The sequence below is a fragment of the Mirounga angustirostris genome, unplaced genomic scaffold (assembly GCF_029215605.1).
Source record: "Mirounga angustirostris isolate CCGP_5_RB_7025 unplaced genomic scaffold, mMirAng1.0.hap1 SCAF_8, whole genome shotgun sequence".
In the NCBI taxonomy this organism is placed as follows: domain Eukaryota; kingdom Metazoa; phylum Chordata; class Mammalia; order Carnivora; family Phocidae; genus Mirounga; species Mirounga angustirostris.
The window spans coordinates 51,520,475-51,534,907 of record NW_026991716.1 but is presented as its reverse complement, the minus strand read 5'-3'; the positions used below and the strand labels follow the sequence as shown (position 1 = coordinate 51,534,907).

Below are 14,433 nucleotides of genomic sequence, written 5' to 3'. Positions count from 1 at the left end.
GATTTCAGCAAAGCTGGTTGTTTTCTCTGTTTATAGGCCATTGTTTCTCTAACTGACTACATGTAGACATCACCTGAGGAGCTTTTTACAAATTACAGGTGCCTGGATGTCACCCCAGTGATTCTAATGTAACAGATGAGGGGTGAGCTCCACAGATGATTCTAATCGCCAAGACTAGGAATAGGGCACTTGTTACTCTTCTTCTATAGCAGTGCTTTTCCAAGTGTGACTCCAGAGTCTCTGCAGTAGAATTATCTGGAATGCTTATTGGAAAAGCCTTACCTGTGATTTAACTTGATCAGAGTATCTTCTGGTGGGGCATGAGAGAACATGGCATTATGTTTTATTCACCCTTTTACATGTTGCTTAAAAACACGAAATTTTGTGAACCATTGTCACCCCAGCTTAGCATTTGTATCTCGTTCTCTTCTCAAGGTAGCTTTTCTGATAAGCAGTGTGGATTATGGGCCCGGAAGGCAGGAGGTCTGAGTTCTAGTCAGGCTTTCCTCCAGAGGGCTGTATGACTTAGCTTTTTAATTTTTTTCCCCCCATTTCTTTAAGTCTCCATTTTCTAGAAGAGGAGGATATTGGACTAGATCATGATACTACTGTTAATAATAATGGTATTTATTGAGTCCTATATGCCAGACACTCCACCATTATGATATTTAATCTTTGGAGCAAGCCTATGAAAGAATTTTATTTTTGGCTCCATTTTACAGAGGAGGATACTGAACCTCAAGAAAGTTAAATAACTTGCTTAAATCTCTCAACCAGTAAGTGGAAGAGCTTGGAGTTCACCCAGATATCTACCAAGCTGGACTCTTACTTGTTACAAGTTACCCACCTTTCCCCATATACATCCCTTTCACTTCTAAATTTCTATGAATTCATGTATATAACTGCATCCCATTTTGTTTAGTGTTTTCACCCCTTCCTCCATCTCTCCCTTCTTTTATTTCTCTATTAAGCACTTACGATGTACCTGTTAATATACTGAACCAAAACAAGGCACTCTGAGAGAAATAAAATACAGATCTTTTCTGTGTGCAGTATGTCCCATTGTTTGTTTAAAACAAATGACAGGGACCATGACTGTAAACTTAGTCACCTGAAAGTTAGACCTTTGAGATGATAATCATGAATAACTTTAACTTCCCAGGTCACCACCTTTCACCATGTAGCCATATTAACTAATGAAAACTGAAGTATTCTTTTTTTTTATTAATTTTTTTATTGTTATGTTAATTCCCATACATTACATCATTTGTTTTAGATGTAGTGTTCCATGATTCATTGTTTGTGCATAACACCCAGTGTTCCATGCAGAACGTGGCCTCCTCAATACCCATCACCAGGCTAACCCATCCTCCCACCCACCTCCCCTCTAGAACCCTGTTTGTTTTTCAGAGTCCATCATCTCTCATGGTTCATCTACCCCTCCGATTTCCCCCCCTTCATTCTTCCCCTCCTGCTACCTTCTTCTTTTTTTTTTTTTTTTCTTAACATATATTGCATTATTTGTTTCAGAGGTACAGATCTGAGATTCAACAGTCTTGCACAATTCACAGCGCTTACCAGAGCACATACCCTCCCCAGTGTCTATCACCCAGTCACCCCATCCCTCCCACCCCACCCCTCACTCCAGCAACCCTCAAAAACTGAAGTGTTCTTATATTCCTTTTAATCCTCTGGTGAATTGCCAATGTATAGTGCAGTAACCAAGGGAAGAAGCCAAGGAGAGAAGGATGAGAAATAAGGAGTGTGGATATTGTGCAAATTATATTATCAATCTCTACATAATGAAGAATTTAATTTTTTTTAAAGATTTTATTTATTTATTTGACACAGAGAGAGAGAGCACAGCAGGGGGTGCAGCGGGCAGAGGGAGAGGGAGAAGCAGGCTCTCCCCGAGCAGGGAGCCTGACATGGGGCTCGATCCCAGGATCCCGAGATCATAACCTGAGCTGAAGGCAGATGCTTAATGACTGAGCCACCCAGGTGCCCCAAGAGTTTAATCTTTTTAATTGACTTTTATATTATAAAGACTTTAAAAAATTGAGAACCATCTCAAAATATTAGAAGAATACATTAATATTCAAACTCACTGAAATATAATTATTTGGTATTCTTTTCTTTAAGCCAAGTCTTTTATGAATCTTAGATTACAGAACTCTTACTTAGGATTCAAATACTAGGATAGGGTGCCTGGGTGACTCAGTTGGTTACGCATCTGCCTTCGGCTCCGGTCATGATCCCAGGGCCCTGGGTTCGAGTCCCACGCTGGGCTCCCTGCTGGGGGGGATGGTCTGCTTCTCCCTCTCCCTTTGTCCTTCCCCTCTGCTTGTGCTGTCTCTCTCAAAATAAATAAATAAAATCTTAAAAAAAAAAGAATTCAAGCACTAGGATAAGACTTGCATGTTTTTCCTTTTATATGATAGGTTTGGTTTACAGATTTTGAAAACAAAGTTCATTTGGTTTCCAGTTGAATAACTCATTCCCTTCTGAACCATTTCATCTTTTTAAATGAAAATACACTTATTATGTTTTAAAATTAATACAACATTAAATTAAACAACATTGCTAGTTGTTTTTTGGATTTCATAACCAGTCTGTGAAAGTTTAGTTATAAAATAGTTGCATAGAATTTGGGTCTCTATCAATGCCTTGATCTTTTCAGTTAAATGAAGGACATGAAAAAGTTTAAAACCATTGCTGTACAAGAAAAATAGTTATATTCCCCCCATATTTGAATAGGAAATGAACATTTGCTAAAGGTAGCTATTAATTTAGAGCCTTAGCACTTGAACTCTATCAACTTTTTGCTTTTTTCCTCTATTTAACTCTTCCTTTTAGGAGGCAGTTTTAGCCAGATCGAATTTTCAAAATATTTATGCCATCTTTGCTGTTAAAAATATTTTGCGGAGCATTTTCACACATTTTTGAAACTTGGAAGCACTCACTAAAAATGTGTTGATTACATTTGTTTCTGCCAAAATAGTTAAAACATCTTTGAAGAGGTTGTCTTTGGAAGCAAACATCTTGGCTTGGAAATATTTGCCTGTGTTGACAAACTCAGTATGGGATTTGCTTCTGCCTGACTCTAGTGTCGAGTAGTGTGAATAAAAGAGTTTAAGCGATAGTCCTCACATGGTTCACTCTAGGACAGGTGCTCTTCCGAACCACGTGCATGTGTCTGTCATTGTCGTCTCTCAACATCTCTGCGAGGAGGTACTTTACATAAGAGGAGACTGAGGCCCAGAAAGGCCACAGGGCTGGTGTGTGGTGTGGTCAGGAATCGAACACAGGTCACCGCCTTCCACAGCTCTGAGCCAGTCTTTCTCCCAATGTTACACTTTTTCTTGTGCAATAATTATGTTAAGAGACTCCAGAGGTAGAAGAATTTGGAGATCCATCTTTTCCAGCCTGCAGCTTTCATTCTTATTCATACCTGAACTCTCTCAAATAGAGTATAAACTCTATTTTTTTTTGTATTTAACAAAAATATATGAAAGACTTGAATTTCCTTTGATACTACTCTTGTGTCCAAGCCTCTCTGAAGCAATAGTTATTTCGTGTTCTGCAAGGGAGAATGTTTGACTAGGTATCATTTCTGTATTTCCTGTGTGTCCCTTAAATCAGTTTTTGCTTCAGAGTGCCTGGGTGGCTCAATCAGTTAAGTATCCAACTCTTGGTTTCAGCTCAGGTGATGATCTCAGGGTCGTGAGATTGAGCCCCGAGTTGGGCTCCACACTCAGCTGGGAGTCTGCTTGAGATGCTCTCTCTCCTTTTGCCCCCCTCCTTAAAATAAAGAAATAAATCTTTTAAAAGATCAGTTTCTGCTTCTATAAAATGAGATGGTTCACTGATAGGTAAAGCTCTTTCTGGAATGTTGTAGGGAGTCAGTACACATTTGATATAGCAGAGGGAAGAGAATTTATGAGATCTTGTGTCAGAAGGCTGAAATTTAACCCAGGTCTTATTTTCCACATCTGTGAAACAGGGTGGTGTGTTTTGAGCATTAAATGAGATAATATATATGAAAAGGATTTATTAGACTGGAAGTACTAGATACTTTTTCTATCTTACTACTGTCTTCTGCTTCTGCGGAAAAGAGGAAGTACTTTGTAACCATCTGCTGACTAGAAGAGCTCTATGTTGTTTCAAAAGTTATAGCATGGCATTTCTTTTTTTCCTTTGGACATAAAGCATTCTGCCTAAGCGGAGTACGCTGCCCCCTTCTGTCTCCCCAACTCCACTCATCCTCTCACTCTATCTTTAGCAAATATTTCCTGAATACCTATTTGTCAGACAGTATATTCCTCTAACTCCATAATTAGCTTAAAATTCTGTCAACCTTTTAGACCAGAAATAACCCTAGGAATAACCAATTCTTGGAGCTTGTATTGGTTACTTACATCTTAGAACATTTCAGAGACTGTCGATAGTAGCCGTGGTATGACAGAAGAAGAGAACGTAATGCTGGAGGCAAATCGGCTGTTCTGTGAGGCCGTCAGTTGAGGTGTTGTGTTTAGTTTAGTGAGGAATATTTCCGTGAACCCTGACCTTCAGTTCATGTGTGAGATCCAGGGGTGTATCTTCTTCTGAAAATGTGTAGAGTTCTACGTATCAGCTGCTTGGCCAATACGGAGACTGAGAAGCTCCAGTGAAAAGGGCTTGACTTCAGGGCTTAAGGCAAAGGTAGGGGGTCCCTCTCATGACCCGTGTGTGTACAGCCATTTCCCCAGGAGATGGCGCATGGAAAGGGAGCACCCCCTGAGGCTACTGACCCGGAGGGAAGATGAGCGTGAGTTGTAAGGATAGATTTCTTTTCTAAATGTGAAGGAGAAACTTCTTGCAGATTCTGGACTGGAATTTAGGAGACCTAAGTCTGTGAGACCCTGGACAATTCACTTCACTTCTTATAGCCTCATCTTGCTCACCAGTAAAATGAGGGGGTCCTCAAATGGCTTTGCATATTTTCAGTTTGGGTTCCCCTGATTGCTTAATCCTTAAGCATATTTATAGCTTTCTGTAAGCTAAACATCTTAGTTCTCTTACCTTCAGAGATGTCGCCTTTTCCAGTGTTATACAGAAATTATTTAAGTAGTAACTTTGATTAAAGTTTTTAATCTTTTCAGCAAATTATAACTATTTTAAAATATAAAAAAAAAAGTTGCATTATTTGCGTTGTATAGAAGAATGAAATCCAAGCATTCTTTAAAGGAATAAAGTGAATCTTTTAGGGAGTATCCGACTCAACTTTGCAAGTTGGCTGTTCTCGAGTTATCAGTGCATGCCAGAACCATGACAACATCTGTAAAAATAGTGTGTTCCTGTCGCCCAGTTGTCCGGTGGCATTGACTTTGCTCAAAGGACTTTCACATTTACAGCCTCAGCTGACCAACACAGTGAGGCAGTTGCCATTCACTTAGCAGTAAGTGGGTCATCTAGCAATAAGCTGTGAATGAAAGCAGAGTGCGCTATGAGATGGGATATGTTGGATTGTTTTCTTTCATCAGAAAGACATTTTGAGGTTATCTGTTGTGTCAAGTTTGTGAAATTGTTTTAGGGAAATGATGCAGATGAAGCTTAGTTTTACTACTTAATGTCAGGCTCTCGCTGAGTGTCCTCTGGGCTTGTGCTTGTTGCTGGGTACTTCTGTGCAGTGGTCAGGGCATTCTATTATTATTGGAAAGTGAGGCTCATTGGAAACCATTTACTTTTCTAAAATGACACGTGTTACATGACAATGATAGGTTAAAACTCATTCATATCAAGTGAAAACATGAACCATGTTTCTGATCTTTCATTCTTTTTCCCCTTCCCTCCTTCCTTCCTTCCCTCCCTCCCTCTCTTCTTCCCTCCCTCCTTTCCTTTCCTTCCTTCCTTCCTTCCTTTCTTCCTTCCTTCCTTCTTTCCTCTCCCCCTTATTCAGCAGATATTGAGCACCTAATCTGTGTCATGTTGGGCAGAGTGCGAGGAGACTGTTTGAAGGGGAGAAGTAGCTTGAATGGAGGACCCTAAGAGAGAGGGAACATGTGGTCCACATGGTTTGAACTTCATTGATGATAGAATTGAAAAGGGAATGGCTTGAGGCTAGAGAGATCAGCCAAGACTGAGCCGGAATACAGCAGAGTCAAGGACGACCTGAACTGGCATTTGAGAGTAGGCCAAGCCTTGGTGCAATGAGACTAGTTAGGAGACTGTTACTAATCCAGACACTGAGGCTTAGTTCCAGAAGAAGATGGAAGCTCTTTTGAGCCCAGTATTATTCCAGGTCTCTCATGACTGTGTCTTAAAAGATGTCATTGGTATTGACATTGGAGACTAGAAGTGATGGTCCAGACCAAGCATAGTAGTTACTGCAACTCAATAATTGGTAGTGGGGAAAGAGAGAAAACGGAATAGAAGACCCTTTTTCTCCCCTAAGCACAGTCTTAGGACATCTAATATATCCATGTTATTAGGTGCTTGTGTCTTCCCTAGGAATGTGGGAGACTAGCAGATGACTGAGTGTGACGAGTCAATACCCATGACGAGTCAGTACACATGACGAAGTTTTAGAAGAGTTGGAGCAGCTCATGCTTTTATTTTTTGAGAGTTCTAGCACTGGTTTCTTTGGATCCCAGATTGTAGAAGCAAGACAGTCCGTTTGTTTTCAGGTGTGTGTTGTGTCTTTCGAGCTGTTTGTTGAGACTGGTTCACGTTGCCCGATAGTGCCTTATGAAGCGCTGGGTCGGTGTGCACTATGAAACGGAGCTCATCCCTGAGCAGGCACATGCCTGGTGCCACCACAGTTAGAACTCTGTGCATTTGGGTTAGACTTGCTTTCTTGTGTTTGAATTCTGTCTGTACCTCTTTACACCCCCCACCCCGAGACTTTCCTACAGCCCCCAGCACCTTCTTTTAGTTCCGGTTATTATTGTTTCAATCATTGTATGTTGTCTCTGCTCTGCCAAGAGGGAGAAGGGAAATTATGTAGTAAAGTATCAGTGTTGTGTCTAAGGGCAGAGGTAATGTGGGAAAAAGAGACGCGAAGGTAGTAAAGAGTATGAGAACTTTGTTTTGTTGGTAGCAGTTTTTTTTAGGCTGAGGTTTTTGTTTCTTTTAATTTCAGTTTTTGATCTTCTATGGAGTGAAAAGATAAAACAGAAATAGTGACTTCTTTATTCTCAAGGCTCAGGATCCTGAACTATGAAAATGATTTCATATACTAGGTATCTGGATTCTTTTTTTATGCCCTATATGGCTCAAAATAATTTTGGTAAAATATATAGCCTGCAGCCATATTTCTAAATCAAATGGTTTTGAGGACTTCTTACTTAATGGTTAGATTTTTCTGAGCATTTGTTCTAATTCCAGTAAGAACAATGCTTTTAGAATCTCCATTGGAGAACCCACTTTCTAATAACGTGACCATGCAGTTTTTGAGAATGCCTTACTGTCGCATATTTTTAAACCCGGAACTGTTCTCTGTAAACCAGCTTTCGTCAGGGCTCTAGAAAATACTTGCACTTCACATAAAAATCTTGTAGATTCCTCTTCCTAATTTTACTTTGAACTATCTTGGAAGAGGAATACACATAAAGAGAATGGTGGTAAAAGGCAAATTACCCTTTCTGCTCTCGGCTGGTAGTGGCACCACCATCTTCTGGGCTTTACGCGAAGGAAATAACATTTCTTCTGTAATTCAAGTGAAATAAAGATTTGGCCAATTCAATGTATATATATTTAGCAAAAAATATATGAAGATTGGGTGTTTTTCTGTTAATTTGCTTCAACCAATTCAGTACCATTTTCATGTGGGAATTGAACCAATTATATCTGATAATACTAAAAGTAAATTTAAGCAGATCTGTGATAAACTATTTACTAAAATTTCACAGTTAAAGCAGATATGCCGGAAAAAAAGTCAGTGAAGTTGCTTAGTTGAAAAATTAAAGAAAATAAGCCAAGAGAATTATTCCAATTATAAGTAAAATAGAAAGCTCCTTAGATGCATACCAAGATATGACAGTTTAGAAGAACTTCAGATTCCCAAGAGTTAGACTCAGTTTTAGAAGAAGGTGGAAGCTTTGCGGAGTTCAGTACCATTCTAATGTCCTGTCATAATTGGGTCTTGAAAGATACTGTGAGTTGACATTGGCGTTCACTGGGACTTGTGATATAAAGACATTTTAATTCAAACATTTTGATCTCCTCTCATAATACTCTCCTTAATCTTGGAGAATACTAGATTTAGGTGGTTTTTATGAAGTGCTAAAATAAATTTTTTGAAAAATGTTGTTAAATGTGTCATTTCTATTGTGTCAATAGTAAGCAGACAAAAACCTACTTGGTCAAGTGACATTTTTATGGGTGCATCAGTTTTGTTGGTTGGAGTTTGCACATCCCCCGTAGGTATTAAAGCCTCTCCTTCCTGTGTGGGACCTTGAAGTATATGATGAAGCAGAAGTGATCAAGGATATCCTGGTTGCCTGAATGAAATAATTCAGATTCCACAGGTGCCAAACTCAGTCACAAAGACATATGTTCATGGGGCATTTACTTTCTATTATGTGCCAAGCTGTGACTGGGTTAGACACTGTAATACGAAGATGAAGAAGACACCTTTATTTTGTATGTATTTGCTCATGTGTTAGAGGGAGAGAAGTTATCTAATGATGATACACAGAATGTACTATTGTAGCAGTCTGTGCGGGCGCTGTGGGAGCACAGAGGATGGTGGAACGGGGTTCCTTAAAGGGACAGAGGAGTGAAGAGCTTGACTGGGGCGGCAGCTGGTGAGGGCATTCTAGAGGTAAGAAGAGCATATATAAATGCATAGTGTCCTGTGGAAATGTGTTCTTATTGAGGGAACAAGGAGTGGTTCAGTGTGGCTGGAGCATGAGGAGGTTTTCGGGTGAGTGTTGAAGGGGAGGGTGGGGAGATGAGGCTGCATAGGACCGTGTGACCAATTGAAAGTAGGTATGGACAGAGAAAAGGGCATCAAGGAGGACTTCAGGGTTTGTGATTTGGGGGCAACCAGGTAAATGATGGGGCCATCCTCCAAGCTACGAATACAGAAGGAAGAGCAGAAGGAAGAATTTCTCTTTTGGAGAAAGAGAAATTGATTTTTCTCTGCAGTGAGTTTGAAGAGGTCGTGTGCTAAAGCACAGTGGAGCTGGATAGATTCAAGTCCAAATTTTACTTCTACCTGTTAGTAGTTTGTGCACTTGAGCAAGTCACATAGCCACTTTGTGCTTCATTATCATGTGTAAAATGAGATTGTCTGTTGTGATGATCATGAGATAATATTTGGGAAGCACTTGAGCACACTCTCTGGCTCACTGAAGTGCTCAAATTTGGTTAGTGTTACTATTTTGACAGAAGTGTTCATTAGGGAGTTGGAATTTATAGGTCTTGAGTTCAGGGGTGAGGTTTGGGTGTAACCTAGGGATCCCAGAGTCATCAGTATGAGGGGGGCGTTGAAACCACTATAGAAGATGAGATTATCCAGGGAGAGTAGAAAGAGAGGCGTGCTGAGCACCAAGCCTGAGGAACAGCACTAAAGGAGGGGTAGCAGAAAACTGAGAAGGAAAGGCCAGACGGGCAGGAGGAAAACCAGGAAGGAGTGACATCAGGAAAGCCAGGGAGGAGAGACTAACACTGACAGATGCCTGAGAGAGATCAGGATTAGAAAATGGACGGATTGAGGGGCACCTGGGGGGTTCAGTCTTTTAAGCGTCTGCCTTCAGCTCAGGTCATGATCCCAGGGTCCTGGGATTGAGCCCCACAGAGGGCTCCCTGCTCAGTGGGGAGCCTGCTTCTCCCTCTCTCACCGCTCCTCCCCCTGCTTTTGCTCTCTCTTGCTATCTCTCTCTCTCTCAAATAAATAAATAAAATCTTAAAAAAAAAAAAAAAAGAAAATGGACGGCTTGGAAAGCAACCCTTGAGTTCTTCTCCAGGATGTTTTTCTGGCATTAGGCTGCAGGCTCCATGAGGATGGTTGTCTGACCAATGCCCAGTACTGGTACGAGCAGACATTTGTGAGTGCTTAGTGAATAAGTGAGACTATGGGAGAGGAGGTAGTAGATGATTGCTCACCATATCTTTGAGCTCTTCAGGTGCCGCGTGACCTCCCTCTTTTTGTGCCCACCACTTCCTCTGTTATGTTTCACTGTCTGATTTCCTTTTTTCATTGGGAAAATCAAGTCATGAGCAGGAACCTCCCTCACTTTCTTGTCTGCTCACTGCTACTTAGTTTTGGTGGAGTGATTGGGATGGAAGCCAAACCACAACAGGTTGACAGGTAAAGATAATAAAGGTAAAAAATATAAAAATAAAATCTATTTTTAAAAAAGACATAAGAAGGTTTTTTTTTTTTTTTTCAGTTGCTTTACTGGGAAGAGAGAGAGACAATGATAAATAAAGAGGGAATTGAGTTTATGAAGCTTATTTATTTTAGGATGGAAGAGACTTGGGCATTTTAAGTACTGAGAGCAGAGACCCAGATGAGGAGGGAATGACTGATAGAGTGAGACTCCCAGGAGGCAGGAGGTGGAAGGATTCTGAGCACAGGAGAAAAGCAGGTCATGTGGAAGCCAAGTTTGTGGGTAGCAGGGCAGGGCAGGGAGTTCTTACTCATGTTGCTATTTTCTTTATAAGGAAGGAGATAAAAAAGTGATTGCGAAACATAAGGGGGTGGTGGGTTAGGGAGTTTCTTGCAAATGGTAAAGAATGTTGAAAGAGGTATCGTGAAGGATGGAAAAACTGGCCAATTAGGACACCAAGAAGAGGTGCTCGGTGTCACAGAGCACTTAGCTGAATTGCGGAGCTGGAATTTGTGGCAGCAGCAGCCCACATGGGACTGTGGTTTTCCAGGGGAGCTTAGAGCATAGGGCACGAGTAGAGGCGACTTACAGCGGACTTGATCGGGATTGGGCTTTGGCCAGGGGGTTGCAGGGCAAGGAGAAGATATTTGAAGTGGTGGATCCTGTCGTACAGGCCAGATAGAGAAGGAGGTGAAGATAGAAGAGGGCTCATAGAGTGGGACCCAACTGGACAAGTCAAGGAATGTGAGATGTTGATGAAGCCAGATGAGTGGTTTAGCTGGGGATAGAGAATGAGAGTAGAAGAAGAACAGGAACTCACTATTAGAAGTTAAATGTCTGAGCTGGGCTAGTTCTGGCATAAGATGCTAAGATCCAGGATGTTAGCAGTAGGTGTGGAGAGAAGGTGGACTGTGAGGGAGACAGGTACACGCTGAGCCGGGTGTTGGATCTTTGCGGGAGGCGGGGGGGCATGCAGGATCATTTTTAAGGAGAAGAAGAAGGTGGTAGTACAAGAGTGGCCTGTGGTGTAAAAATGAGGTGTTGGGATGTGTGGGTCATGGTTGGAAAACTATTGGTTGTGCATCACTGAGGGAGTTAGAATACACTTGCCCTGCTACAGGCCCGGGGGGCGGGGGGGAGGTGGGACTTGACCTGGGGCAAGAGGGGCAGACCTAGTTCAGTAAAATGGTAGAAGTGGTGTGAGGTTCAGAAGAGGTCAGAGACTTTGTTTACCACAGAATAGACATTTCTGGAAAGCTTGAGAATGGTGTCAAGCCAGGTCAGGAGAGATGAAGCATGACATACAGTCATGGGAGGCTCCGCGACAGGAAAAGCCTGCATTTGGTTGGGAGCCAGCAATGACCTGGATGTGAGGCACGAGGGCTTCGAGTTTCCCAAAGGAACATGGCGAGAAAGGACTTTGTTTTTGGTGCTAGCTGACAGATTGTTGGGGAGAAACGTTAAGCGGCAAGCACGGCTAATAAAATTGCGGTGGGAGAAGCTAACATTTATAGAGGTTTCTACATGCCACACACTGTGCGAAGTGTTTGATGTGGATTTATTTTATGGAATCTGTAGAACCACTCAAGGAGGTAGAAATGATGAGGTCATCATTTAAGTTTTCAAAATGAAGAAAATGGATTTTAGAACGATGGTGTGAATGGCTCTCGCTCATAATTCCGCTAACTGTTGGGAGTTGGAATCTGAGTCCAGGTGGCGTGAATGCACGCCTTCTCTGATCTCCGAACTGCCTCCAGGATTTGAAGGGAGGAAGCCCGATTACTTCCTGGAATCAGACCTGACCTGTCACTGATGGAGGATTCAGGCTGATTTGCTGAATGCACAGATTTTAAATCAGGGGTCATCAGTGATGACTACAGACTTAATTTTTAGAGTTTAACTTATTTTTCATTTTGGTTTCGGTTGCACAGTATTATGAAAAGTTTGATATACTCAGAGAGGTAGTGGTTAATGGTCACAGGACATTTTAAAAAATACCCAGAGCTTCTCTGTAGGAATAATACTCAAGTAATTGGAAATAACAGGAAAAACTGAATATGAGTCAGTGTGTTAGCAGCCTTTGATATGTTAAAGTTTGGTGCGTAACATTTGAAAATCACTGGTTTTTAAATAGTGTGTGCATGTGTAACAGTCTGAAATAGTGTGTGTGGGAGTAATAATCTGAAATTCATCCACTGGAACCTTATTAATAAGATTACTTTCTCCTGGTTGATGTTTAGACTTTTCATCCTCTAAACTCTCCTTCCTTTAATATCCTTCCTGCGTAAAGTGCTGTGCAGCGCCTGAACCTATTAAACTTACCTTGTAGTCGAAACTTACTGACTTCCCTCGTGAATAGGTAATTCAGTGACTGGACTGGGATGGTTCTCGACCCACAGAAAATAGTTCCCCTTCTCTCCAGCTACCTCCCTTTTCTTTATTTGGTTGTAATTACCACCCTTGTAGCTCCTGTGCTGTAAGGGTTTCCAGTAGCAGTTGATCTTATAATTCGTAAAGGCGAAGAGGAACCTGTTGTCAAATTTTACCTGGAGGCTCAACTTTCTTGTGCACCGTTTCCTAGATTCATTTCTATGAACTCTGGTTTTTATAGATTTTGATTTGTTTGAGGCAGCAAATTTAAAAACTTTATTTTTTATTTCCCTTCATAGTAGGGGAATTGGGAGAATAATACAACCAAGTTTTTGCTTCCCCCTTTGTCAAAATGAATGATAAAAACCACGATCAAATTGCTGATGTTACGCCATGTTCATGTTGTTACATTCTCACAACAGTGTAGTAACAATTACCATCATGATTTTACAAGTCAGAGAACGGTCTTTTTTTTTCTTAAAGATTTTATTTATTTATTTGACAGAGATACAGCAAGAGAGGGAACACAAACAGGGGAAATGGGAGAGGGAGAAGCAGGTTCCTGCTGAGCAGGGACCCCGATGCGGGGCTCGATCCCAGGATCCTGGGATCATGACCTGAGTCGAAGGCAGACGCTTAACGACTGAGCCACCCAGGTGCCCCCAGAGAACGGTCTTAAAGCAGTTGAGTAACTGGAACATAAATGGTGGAGATAGGATTTAAACTCCCGGGGTGTGCCAGAAAGGCTCTCCAGCATAATTTTATTTTATTTATTGATTTTTAAAAATCTTATTTATTTATTTATTTAGAGAATGAGAGAAAGTGTACAAGTTGGGGGTGGGGCAGAGGGAGACGGAAAGAGAATCCCAAGCAGACTCCAGGCTGAATGCAGAGTCGAGGTGGGGCTGGATCTCAGGACCCTGAGATCATGACCTGAACGGAAATCAAGAGTTGGAAGCTTAACTGACCGAGCCGCCCAGGCACCCCTCTCTAGCATAATTTTAGATTAGAATATCAGTTGGAAGTTGGATGGAAGAATATTGGTGGTTTTTCTGCTCTTTTTCTCCATGTTAAAAAAAGAAAAAGGAATTCTTCTTGTATATTATATATAATGTGTTCATGTGTGCACATAGTTCTTTCCATGCTATGGAGATTAGCACAGATTCTTAGGAAAGATGATTAAATTGAGACACTTATGGGGATGCCTGGGTGGTTCAGTCAGTTAAGTGTCTGCCTTTGGCTCAGGTCATGATCCCAGGGTCCATCGAGCCCCATGTGGGGCGTCCTGCTCAGCAGGGAGCCTGCTTCTCCCTGTCCCTCTGCCCCTCCCCCTGCTCATGCTCTCTTTCTCAAGTAAATAAATAAAAATCTTTAAAAAAATAAATTGAGACACTGTGCTCCACTTTCCAATTATCTGTCAAGGAGCGTGGCTGTGCTGAGTAGTGGAGAAAAGGTGTGTGTGGCCCCCGCCGGCACATCCATGTGGTGTTGTTAGGGACTGCCAGGCCTGGCGTGGACTTTAACTGCCATAGCCTGCGCTGGGTCCCCGGTGGGCCATGCCTCCGGCCCTTGTGGCAGCTGGGAGGAATAAAGGGCTTCCTGTTTGAGCCTAGCACTGCTGTACTTAAAAGGCTTTCTTCAGTCTGGGTTTTTAAAATTTTCTACTTGCAGTTGTTTGACTCTGCCTGTTTTGACCTCTGACTTCTGTGCTGTATTTACAGTCTCTGAGTAGGACTTGAGACTGAAA

The 14,433-nt window shown here is 41.6% G+C and overlaps 1 protein-coding gene across 15 annotated transcripts in view; it reads left to right on the top strand.

The window, feature by feature from the left end:
• Positions 1-14,433, top strand: part of DST (dystonin) — a 364,879-nt gene that overhangs the window by 151,991 nt on the left and 198,455 nt on the right. The window lies entirely within an intron of this gene.